This window comes from Cryptomeria japonica, chromosome 1, assembly GCF_030272615.1.
Source record: "Cryptomeria japonica chromosome 1, Sugi_1.0, whole genome shotgun sequence".
Taxonomy (NCBI): Eukaryota; Viridiplantae; Streptophyta; class Pinopsida; order Cupressales; family Cupressaceae; genus Cryptomeria; species Cryptomeria japonica.
The window spans coordinates 537,041,196-537,049,395 of NC_081405.1; positions in this window are offsets into that span (position 1 = coordinate 537,041,196).

Sequence of the window (8,200 nt, forward strand, 5' to 3'; positions counted from 1 at the left end):
TAAGGGGTCATGCATGCACATGCTAATGTACATGTGTGACCCCTTAGGACCACATACATGACCCCTTAAGACACTATGCACAATCCCATGGGGTCGCACATGTACATTGTAGAACACATGCACGTATCCCCTTAAGCCATCTCCTATTTTGAAATTCATTCCCCTTTTAAGCCACATTTGTCCTATAATTTAGTTTGAGCCATGTCTATATTATACCTTGAGTTACAATGTGTGTATGTGTGTGAGGAGCCTTTACTAGGACCACATTCTATTCTAATGGGTCATAATCTGGTCCTAAGGGGTCACACATGTGTTAGAACACGTGTGACCCCTTAGGACCACATATGACCCCTTTTACCATCCTAGTAGTTGGGGTATATTGCATACACTAAGTATAGGATGTTAAAAGGGCTCATATGTGGTCCTAAGGGGTCACACATGAGTTAGAACACATGTGTGACCCCTTACAACACAATGTGGTCCTAAAGGCCCGTCACACACATGCCACTTTTTAAACATTTATGTACACAACATGTACCCTTTATGACCCAATTTGACCACATAAGATCTCCTATATTGTGTACATACGTCCATCCCCTTAAGTTAGGTGTCTTAAGTACATGAAATTAACTAATTAACTAATTACGACTATACCCCTCTTAAAATATACTATTACAATCATACCCGTTTTAATGTATACTATGACCTATTAACTATATTTAAAGTAAATCTTTTTATAAAATGATCCCCTTAACTATATGTATACTAGGACCTATAAACTATATGTATACTAGGACATTTTAAAATGTATACTAGGACCTATTAACTATTTGTATATACTAGGACCTATTAACTATATGTATATACTATGACCTTATAAAATGATCCCCTTAAGCCACATGTGTGTCCTATATTTAAAGTAAATCTTCATTCCTTTACTTGCCACATACATCCTATAATCTAGGAAGATGGTATTAAGCCACATACATCCTAATTAGGCCTATCATCTTAAGCCACATGCATCCTAATTAGCCCAATCCATTTAAGTCATGTGTCTTAAATGATTAATTACAAAATTTGTAGATGCTAAATTTGAAATTCCTATTATAAACTTACATGAAATTAACTAATTGCAACCATACGAGCCTCTTAGATAGCATGTAATAGGTCCTATTAACTATATATTCAATTTATTAAACTTAATTATGATCAAATGTAATTTAATTTCGACCATGTCCCCTTAAGACACATGTAATTAGGAAATGTTGCATGTACATCCTATAATTTATAGGCCTATCCCCTTAAGACACATGTAATTAGGAAATGTTGCACGTACATCCTATAATTTATAGGCCTATCCCCTTAAGCCACATACATCCTATAATTTATGCCTCTCCCCTTAAGCCACATACATCCTATAATTTGTAGATGCTAAATTTGAAATTCCTATTCTAAGTACATTAAATCAACTATTTACAACCATACGGGCCTCTTAACATACTATTACGATAATTCCCCTTTTAACATACTAGGACCTATTAACTATATATATTATTAAATGCCATATATATTAAATAGCATGAAATAGGTCCTATTAACTACATATTCAATTTATTAAACTTAATTATGAACAAATGTAATTTAATTTTGACCATGCTATTGACATATAGGGGAAAGTTAATGAGATCCTTAGAGCACCACATATATCCCCACACATGCATCGTTTTGCATCGAAGATGCAAAACGTTATTGATGCAATTAGGTCTATAGATGTAGAGCTCGATTCACATCAAGCATGGAGAGAGGAGAGATGCTGGTTTTATTTTGATGGCCTCTCCTATAAGGTATTTTGAACCTAAGAATAGACAAATCTAACCTTGTTCCATATTTTTCAAACCCCATCACAGGTGAACCCATTCCACCAAACAAATCCTGCATATCCATGGGGTGGTGTACATATCGAGGCATGGCCGATAATTTTTGGGATCGATGGCAGATGGTATTTGATACTCCACCACATGCCAACTTAGAGTGCCCTTTATACTTCTTGAGAAAATTATATGCAGAGTTTGTTTTGGGTTTAAAGCCCAATTATTTTGATATAAGAGCATTCCAGGGTGTTGGTGGTGGCATGCCACAGGATAGGTTGGGGGCACGTATTGACCCCAATAGACCTACTCGTCGCCAGGCCATTGTGGCTCCTATGCCTGTTATACCCATGACTGTTCATCAGCGTTCTGTTATCTCCATATTGGACTCATTGACCACACTCACTGGTAGCCTTAGTTAGCAGACAACTGATTTGTTGGATCGTGGCGACATTGAAACTGGTGAGGATGATGTTGACATGAGTACAACCATTCCATGTACGTCGACACCTCATTTTTGTACGAGTTGCCATCGACTATGCTATGGGCCTTGCGATGGTCCAGACCTTGCTTCGAGTTCACATCATGGTCCATCCTCTTCAGCTGCACGGAGAGCATCCACTGATCATGATAATATTGGTTCATATGTCAATTTTCTTTGTACCGATGATCATCCCATAGATCATAATTTACGTGGTAAACAGGGTATGGGGAGATCCAGTACATACATGTATAGTTTGCAGTTATATATATATATATATATATATATATATATATATATATATATATATATATATATATATATATATATATATATATATATACATAATTTATATAGATCTCTCTATCTACATGTCTTCACTATTTACACATTTACATGTCTCCAGCCCATGTTTGGGGCCACTACGACACCGACTTCCACGTCAGATTACCCATCTACCACTGTGGTGAGTGCAGCTCCTCCAACATCGGTTGTTGCAGATGAGCAGAGAAATTCGGTACGTTGACACTCTATCTTAATTTATATATATATTTAGAGATTTAATTAATTTTGTTCATCAAACTTACATTCAATATTTTAAATAAATAAATAAACATCATGTACATTTGATTTAATATCTAGATTTAATTAATTTTGTTGTACAGATGGACACGACCATCAAGATGAGTTTACATCTAGATGGGCCATATGATCATCCTGATCCTCTTGATAGTTTTCTATAGACATCGTCATCATTTTAGGTATTTAATGTTGATTTAAATTTTTAAAAATTGATACAAGTTTCAGAATCATATTTTATTTAAAAATTAAATTAATTGATACATATAATTGACATGTGCAACTCTTTTTTAAATACCTTGTAGGATCTTGTTGATAGTGGCTCAGTTTTTTTTTTATGTCACCTCAGATACTGTAATGCCTAGAGGAGATGATCTGAGTCAGGTATGTATGCGTATCAACATTAAATTATCTCTAGTTCAAAATGAACATTTTAAATATAAATTAGATCTATATTTTTATTTTAAATCATCAATTGATCTTGATCTATGTGTGTGTGTGTGTGTGTGTGTGTGTGTGTGTGTGTGTGTACTATATATAGCATGAGATACCAGTGCCATCGACTACCCCTATAGCACCTAGAGATGCAGAGCCCTCAGTAGAGTCTAGAGGAGATGAACCTACTCATGTACACGTATGTGCTACTGAACTTATAATTGAAAATTTTAAATTGTTTATATATATATATATGTGTGTGTGTGTGTGTGTGTGTGAACATGAACTACGTAGAACTCTCACAAACTTGAACATTTTTGTCTTGCAGAGTAGATCTTCTCCTCTTCGTCTGCGTGGCTTGAAGAGGAATCTAGATCATATTTAGGGCTTACAACCGTCTTCATTTTAGGGGCTAGATTTGTTACATGTTTCATGCAGTTTACTGACATTTGATCATTCCATCCCATGGGACTTGTTTATTTTGCGCACTTTGATTATATATTTAATTTTGAGCAAGGACTTGATACATACATGTGTGTACATGTGTACACACTGGGACTTGTTTATTTTGCGTGTACACATGGACTTGTTTAGTTTGCACATACACTTTGATTATATTTCATGTTGACCACATGTGGACTTGTTGATCATCACACATCTAGACTTGATATACATATATGCAGTGCTTGTACATGTGATATATATATATATATATATATATATATATATATATATATGTTTTACGTTGGAGTGTTCACTTCTCTAGTACACAAACATACATGTGTTTCATGGACATTATATTTATACATATATTTATTTATAATCATCTCGAGCTATATGTAAATTTCATTTATTTTTAATCTAAATCTATATATGTATGTGTATGTGTACTTAAATGATACTAAAACTAAATAAATAGATTAAAAATGAATGAAGCAAGTGCAATTGAACACATATATGTAGTATGAGCAATTGATATTTATAAAAGTTTAATCCAGGTGCATTTCTTGAATATATAATAATTTAGAGCTTCATCCACATCTCAAAATAGCAAGTGCACAATTGAACACATATACACACATGAGGAATTGATATTTATAAAAATAGCACACTTGTACACATGTACATATATATCATGTATTAAAAATAAAACACTTGCAATTTTGATAATTTTCCAAATAACACATGATTACACACACAAATGTTGTATACATTAAAAATTTAATTCAAAGAAATTGATAATTTCTAAAATTACCATGTACATGCACACATATATACATACTAAAAGCTTAAATATAAACAAGTCTAATCCAGGTGCATCTCTTGAATATATAATAATTTAGCTTCATCCATGTATCTCAAATTAAAAGTTTTCAAGATCCACACGTCTTAAATCTATATATATATTAAAGTCTAACTCAATATTCTAAAATTTAAGTATTATATAAGTTTGATCCAATCTAAGACATTTAAAGCAGTTCAAAAGCGATCTAGATAAATTAGATCTCCACAGTTTCAAAAGTAATCTAGAGATTTTAAATTAGATCTCCACAATTAAAAGCCTGGTAACAAGATGTACCTACATGCACACAAAAAAAAATTAATCAGAACTTAATTAGAAATAATTTATTAAATGCATGTATATTAACTAAGTCAAATTTAATTTAAAATACAAAAATAAGACATGACTCGGCTTAAGGGGATGGGTGTACGATTGGGACATGTGGCTTAAGGGGATCAAACTAGAAATAGGACATGTGCCTTAAAAGAGGATCATTTGAACTAAATTATAGGACATGGTTCAAGGGGAGATTAATTGATTGGGACATGACTCGGCTTAAGGGCATGGGTGTACAATTGGGACATGTGGCTTAAGGGGATCAAACTAGAAATAGGACATGTGCCTTAAAAGAGGATCATTTGAACTAAATTATAGGACATGGCTCAAGGGGAGATCAATTGATTAGGATATGACTCGGCTTAAGGGCATGGGTGTATAATTGGGACATGTGGCTTAAGGGGATCTAACTATAAATAAGACATGTTGCTTAAAAGAGGATCATTTGAAGTAAATTATAGGACATGACTTAAGGGGAAATTAATTGAATAGGACATGACTTGGCTTAAGGGGATGGGTGTATGATTGGGACATGTGGATTAAGGGGATCAAACTAGAAATAGGACATGTGCCTTAAAAGAGGTTCATTTGAACTAAATTATAGGACATGGCTCAAGGGGAGATTAATTGATTAGGACATGACTCGGCTTAAGGGAATGGGTGTACAATTGGGACATGTGGCTTAAGGGGATCAAACTAGAAATAGGACATGTGCCTTAAGAGAGGATCATTTGAAGTATAACTTTAAAGCAAGTATAATCATTTCAAAATACATACATAATTTTAAAACAAGTATACATACCTATATATATTAAATACTTATTCCATTACATGTAACACAATTGTGTAAGAGCTCTCAATAAGGGGATGGACCTATATATATCAAACAATAATATTTAAACCATCTATATGATCAAATGGTATGTAATAAAAAGAAATTATACATGTAGACAATATATACATACATACATTTAACATGTATACATACCTCTTTATTTAAATATGTATTCCATTGTACCATCTGTATCCTCTCTTTTTTCCAAAGCATCTATAATTGTCTCGTGATCTTCCATAGAAATTGTCCACAACTTTTTATTACTAGGTCTGCCGCGATATCTCACTAATTGTATATTTGTTGCAACAATCAAATGTGAGTAGTGTATCATCTTCTTATGTGTTTCATAATCTTCAAAAGCAGGCAAACCATTCTTCCTTGTCAAATATTTCCTTAGCCAAGTTCCAACAACTACCACTGAACCAGTCAGATAATGAGAACCATCGTCATCTTCTTGAGGATTAACTAGTTTGTGTTTAGTCTCAACACATTGAGCCAACCAATATTTTGTTTCCCCTTCATTATCCTCGGGTGCAACAACGACATACACATATCCTAGACAAACAAAAAGTTAATAAATTATCACAATTTAGAATTTAAAAAATGCCATTTTTAATTTACACCAAATATAAAAAAGTTTGAAACTAATTTTATTAAATGGCCAACAAAATAATAAAAAATGATTACCTTTCTGTACAAGGTCTAAAACATGATCATAATCATCTGATGCAAATAGTTCATCATTATCTTCAATTGTGTTAATCTGATCTTGTGCTTGAGTAGGAGTCAACGATCTTTGATTCCAATCTTCAACCCATTCAGTATTCTCACATACATCAGAATCACCTGAAATACAAAATTGACAAAAACATGCAAGTTCCCTTATCCATATAGTTCATGTGCTTGCATTTGAACTCTTAAATGAATGCCATTTCACTGATCCACTAATTGTCTCACAATCAAGTTTCAGCATAATGTTTTCCTCTTCAACTAACCAAAAGAATTGTTGAATTGTAGAGTTCACACTTGATCCAATAGATAAGGTTGTGTTGCACCAATCTACAATTGCACGTGCATCTTTAATATTTACATTATCTTCAAATATTAATTGCTCTCTAGCAAGAATTCTTTTAACACATGCACCAACTCCATCATGTTCTCCTTTGCCATGTCTAGCTTCAAAAAAACTCCATATATGTTGGATATTGTATTCCTTGTGAGCCCTACTTAACCAATAAAACATTCGAGCATTCTTCAATTGTCCAGTACAATTATCTGACCATATAAGATGTTTTGTCATCTGGATTCCTCTTTCTCTTATATTTCTATAGAATATGCTGAAACAATATTGAACAAACTCTGACGAGTGCATCCTATTATCACTCACATAGAAATGATACTCCCTTAGGATTTTTCTATCATCCTCTGTGCTATCATCTGCGTGTCTATAAACAATATGAACAAAAATAGCAACTTGAGTGGAATTGTAATATTGAGATTGAATTTCCTCTTGTGGCTTAAGAGTATAGTTTTCTACAAAGTCCACCACTGATAGTATACTTCCAACTGGAAATGTATTTCTACATGTGTGAAATTGAGAATCAAGCCATCTAGCATGTTGAGAGTGTGTCACATATTTTGGTACAATCTTACTTTTAAATTCTGACATGAATGCATGTACACTAACCTTCTATGTGATTAAATCGACACGCTTTCCTATTTTCCCATCCTTTAAGGGATACTCAACATTCTTAAATCTTCTAACATCCACTAGTTGTTGTCAAAAATCAGTTTCACTACTTTCATGCATACATTCTACTAGTGATGAAAAATTGCCACAACTAGAACATTGTCTAGAAATACATGAATGTAAATAAAATAATTGTCCATCAGTTCTTTGACAAAATAAACTTGCTACAAATTCTTTGATTGATTCAGGTGGCATATAAATACCACATTCCTGGATAAGCATGTTACTATGCAAAACACAACGTATGTATCGAAAAACATCATAATAGTAATGAAATTGCACGTGCGTTTTACAACAACAAGAGACTCTTTGCTTGTTAATTTTCACATACCAGGGCTTGCATTTTTCAAATGATCTTTGACTTATAGTGATATTTCCAAGTAACAAAACTTAATCCAAAAATTTTCTATAAAATTCAGTTTGAGTTGTGTCTAATAGGTGTTTTGGATGAGGGTCACGAATTTTACACCCCACTCTCAACTTTAGAATATCTCTAGCATTAGATGATACCCTTGTATTATCATGCCAAAAATTTTCAAACAAAGATTTCACTTCAATATTCAATTTCATATCTGACCTGCAAAGTCTACCACTAAAACTCCAACTTTGGTTGATTGGATCACTTTCAATACTT